At 42.3% G+C, this 5,133-nt stretch overlaps 1 long non-coding RNA gene across 1 annotated transcript in view; it reads right to left on the minus strand.

Annotated features, from left to right (window-relative positions):
- LOC106884294 (uncharacterized) overlaps positions 1-4,998 on the minus strand; it is a 39,324-nt gene extending 34,326 nt beyond the window's left edge. The window contains exons 1-2 of the long non-coding RNA XR_001411227.2: positions 4,488-4,998; positions 3,632-3,674 (exon numbers count right to left, since the gene is read on the minus strand). This is a non-coding gene — a long non-coding RNA (uncharacterized LOC106884294). The remainder of the gene's footprint in view (positions 1-3,631; positions 3,675-4,487) is intronic.
- Positions 4,999-5,133: the final 135 nt, after the last annotated feature.

Genomic DNA, 5,133 nt, shown 5'->3' on the forward strand with positions numbered 1-5,133 from the left:
ACCGCACCAATACGCCACCACAATCACCAGGACATGAATGACAGCATCATCTCTGAATCAATATATTACGATTGCTATCATCGCCATCGAAACAACACCACAGCATCACCATCAGCTCCTCCCCACCACCACCCCCTGTCACCACCACCACCACCACCACCATGCAGCCACACCACCAAACACACACATGGCCCAGACTTTATCTCGTCTACGTTATCACATCACCGCATACTGCCACCCTGCGGCCACTGTTCCGCCACCACACCGCAATTTCATCATTCTCCCCCCTCCGCCATACTATCATCCACCTACCCCATGACGACATTACAGCCACCCTACGCCATCAAGCCATTGCCAAACACCACCTAAACAAAACACAGCCAGCCCGTCTATCATCACAACCACCATCGGTCACATCAATACCACCATACTTACCATGTGACGCAGCTAAACTGTGTGTAGCCAAGAGTAGCCCTTCAATGTGCCGCCCGAGCCCTCAAGCCTATACAAACATTACAGCAAACCCAAAATTGTCGCCCCCATAGAAGCGACGCCCGGCTGCTTATCTTCACAGATATGCTAATGTGCCACATCTTGCCCACATACTCATCGTGCCATCATCAAATAACTACACCACCACTACCACTATCATTACCCCCACAAACCTCCACAAACCCCCACTCACACGCCGAGCACCATTCTACTCCAAGCACACCACCGCCTTCACAACCACCACCTCCACCACCATCAACATCACTATCACCACCACCATTACCACCACCACAACCACCACCACTGCCATCATTCCCTCGCCGCCGCCACCACCATCATTATCACCAGCGATGTAACGACCCTCACCACCAATACCACCTCCAACACCACCGCCACCGCTACCTCCACGACTACTACCACGTTATCGCATCTATCACTAACACCACCACCACCTTAACCAACACCACCTCTTCTACCATCACAGCCTCCACCACCACCACCAACACTACTACCGCAACCGCATCCACATCCGTCACTAACCATACCACCACCATCCCCCCACTGTACTCCCATCACTACCACACCACCAATAGCGCCACCAACACAACCACCACAGACAGCATCGCCGCCCCTACCACGACCTTCCACATCGATCATATGTCTATTAATTCTTATTTACTGTCAAACAGTAAAAAGGAGGGAAAAATACAATAGAAACCAGATGACAGCCATAATTGATCATATTAATTGAACAGACACCCCCTCCTCCACCCCCATCTGTCCAGTCTTTCCTCCTCCCCCTTCTCCTACTTCTCTTATACATGCACCCACCCTCTCTCTCTCTATCTCTCTCTCTATCTCTCTCTCTCTCTCTCTCTTTTCCTCGTCCTTGTTGTCCTTTATTTGGTGGCATTGTTGTTGTTGTTTTCGTTGTTGTTGTTGTTGTTTAGCCCCAGGTCAGCCCTGATTGAAGAGACTTGTCATCGTATGTTTCCCCAGTCCTGACCAGAATATCATTTGAAGGGTATCCAATATCTCCTCTTCACCTTCTCCTTCTCGAAGACAGCAGAAATTCATCTGAGATTTTTCTAACAGATTAAGCGACTCCACACAAGATTCCGTTGTCGGTTCTTTGCGTTGCTGTTAGACTTTAGATTCTTACCGTTGATCTCACTATTTTTCAAGTTCCGTCCCTGGGGTACTTCCTTGTCGTTATGTAGAGATTTATATGCTGCTATGATAGAGTAGGGCCGTGCTGGACTGATGCAACCATACCAGAAGTGTTTATTAGTAGCAGCCAGACCAAAGGTATTTCACTCTCAGGACCTCAACGATGGAACAGGTGGACGAAAGTATCATACTCAATAGTTGTGAAGGCGGATGAAGATTGCGGAAGATTACACAATTCCAGCGGGGAGGGTTTTTTTTTTTTTTTCTTTTCTGTGTAATTTTGTTGCTGCTTTTGTTAAGGTCGGTTGTTCTCAGGATCAAAGATATTCATGCCTTGTCCATCCCATCGTATTTTAGTTTATAGAACATCGAAGACTAAATAACACAGCGTCTGTTTGCTTTTAGAAACAGGATGTCGTAGTGTAGAATGGAACGAATTGGCAGAATCGTTAGAGTCGTCAAAACTACCGTATAGCATGTGATCCGTCAGGAGTTCAAATACTTTCCGAAGTCAACTTTGCATTTTATCTTTCTAGAATCAATAAAATATAGCCCCAGTCCAGGTCCCAGACTGGTAACATTAATGCAGTTAATGTTTTTCTACCTGAACATCTATAGGACTGATGTCTATAGGAATCGTTTGACTGTGGCGACAATTCCAGTGGGTTGCATGTTGCAATGTGCTTATGTTGTCTGGCTATTAATACAGGTTTCGAATAACAAAGGAAACAGCGATGTGTATATTAAATGGAATTGAGCGTCTGTGCGAGTCAGTTAATGTAAAGGGTTCTCATAAGACACATTGCTTTTCTCTTCTATGTAGATATGTGTGTATATAAGAGGCCAACACTCCGAGATGAGTGGTGGCTAAAACAGGCACGGGCCACCTTCTACGAGAAGAGGGCCGCATGTGAGTTGAATCATCATCAGCTGGACAGCACTACTAAAAATTTCAAGATAATGCTTTGCTTAGGCGTGCCGTTCAGAAGGTCCTCGGGCCGAGAGCTTTCCAATGGAATAGAACAGACCAGAGGTGAGCAAATTGCAAGTTCTAGATTAGAAATAATGTCAGTGGGTTGCAATTTTTGGCAATATTTAAGTGTATCTGGTCTACAGAATCGTTTGAGCGCCGACCGAAGATCTGGGGCATCCATCAAACACCTCGCCTAAAATGTTGCTGGCCTTGTGCCTTTATTAGAAAACAATAATTAATATATCACTGATTTTTAGGTCCAGTAAGTTTCAGGGTTTTGCATCACGAAGTGAAGGGTCGGCACAATACTGTTTGTGGTTGGTGAATGTGTCTTTGTATGTTTGAAACAGACTTGGCTTTTATGTATCATCTGGAGTCTGCTTTGAAGTGTCTCTTCATGAAGTCAGCGCAAGTCTAGCGTAAAGTAATGGTGAGGTTCAGTTTTGATTAAGTCTGTTTACGGAGGGTCGGAAGTGATTGAAAAGGACCGTGATTAATTCGCTGATTTATGTAATGAAGACGTAACAGTTTCGATTATTTAAATGATTTGAGGTATTTATCCCAGCTCCTTATATTCTTAGTCAAACTTACGCCAAGCACAATCGCCAATCACAAGATAAAATAAAGAACTTGCTAAATATTGAGCACGATATAATAGACGGTTCCCCCCATGCCCAAATTTCTGGCCTTGTGACAATTTTACAAATTATTATACCCTACAAAATTATGTGAACCTACAAAACACCAGCATATTACACAACGACATCTACACTACATCACTCCGTAAATATATTATGACGCGAGTACACTACAACACACTCATATCACCTCTCCAGCATGATGTCATATTGATACAAATGTTGTTTTGCTTACTATATTTGTGCGATAGATTATTATATAACAAATTATTTATATATTATATTCTAATTATTTATGTACGATTAATGAAATGGGTAACCATTTGTACGACGCATTGTATATACAGTAATTGCTCACCTTTCATCAGTTGGTTTCACTTCTACTCCTTTAATAGCGATTTCTGAGAAACAAAATAATAAAAATATTATTTGATGTACTGTAATTTATTCAAAACATTTAATATAATAACAATTACAATTAAAAATATTGAAGAATAAATGATGTCTTTTCAAAAGCGAACAAACAGAATTCTTAGACAAAACTTCGGCAGACATAAGTCGCCATAACTATGGCACTCTTGCGATGGACTGGCGTCCCGTCCAGCTGGGGTGGGGGGGCAACATATACGGCATAGAAACCGGGAAACCGGACCCATGAGCCTGACCAGGCTTTAAAAGGGCGCATAAAAAACTATTGCACTCATCATTGCCTATAATCTCTTTTCTACTCTAGGCACAATGCCCGAAATTTGGGGGAGGGGGCCAGTCGATTAGATCGACCCCAGTACGCAACCGGTACTTAATTTATCAACCCTGAAAGGATGAAAGGCAAAGTCGACCTCGGCGGAATTTGAACTCAGAAAGTAGCGGCAGACGAAATACTCTTATCACACAGTCACTCCTGCGTATGTTATATATATATATATATATATATATATACGCAGACACTATAAAAGGATGAAGAGAATAGCCTCTGTCCTAAAAGTAACACAATAAAGGTATGAGCCTCCTCAGTCTCCTGGTCAAGCTTAGTTCATCTGCCAAGAGTGGTCTGGATAGGTTGCAGTGTGGACGAAAGGGGCAGTAGACCAGCTATGCCGGGATCCCTGAACCATGTGAGCCAACTGGATCCGGGGTCGATGTGTAGAAGAGATAAAGAGAAGTGGGGATAGGTGAGGTGCGTTAAAAAAGAAACTCATCTAACTTCAACTGACCTTGGTTGTTAACTGGTTTACATTAATGCTAAAGGAAGTTTTGAATTCCTTTATAATAAATTTTATAAAGACGTGATATAAACGCCTTAATCAAGGATTAAAGATTTAAACCCATAGTGTATAAATACGTGTTACAAGCTTATAATATATATACACAATGGCTGTATAATTTATAACGATATACGTTATAAATAAAATGTAGTCACTTCTGTCCATTGTGATGTTTACTTGAAACTGTCTTTCTTTCGAAACTTCAGGGAAGAAACAAATGAGATTAATCTAATCCTGCAAAGGATTTTAGCTGATCCAAGTGAGGGATTTCCATCTGAGAATCGAAACTAGATCATGGGGCCGGCTTTTCAATTACAACTCACCACGTAAAAGTGAACATTTTTAGAGTTCTTTTGCTGAGATTTTTTTTATTTTTGCATAACTTGGCCAAGGCCATGCTGGAGCAAACCTTTCATTGTGTATTGTGACATATCATTGTTGCGTCATGTAGAATAGTTTATTTAAAGTGGTGGGTTTGACATGATAAATGATGATGCGGTTCTGTGGAGAGCCAAAAGGAGATTACAGTCACGGCGTACATCGTAAACAACAGACACACACACACACACACACACACACATATATATATATATAT

This window comes from Octopus bimaculoides, chromosome 13 (assembly GCF_001194135.2).
Source record: "Octopus bimaculoides isolate UCB-OBI-ISO-001 chromosome 13, ASM119413v2, whole genome shotgun sequence".
Lineage (NCBI taxonomy): Eukaryota > Metazoa > Mollusca > Cephalopoda > Octopoda > Octopodidae > Octopus > Octopus bimaculoides.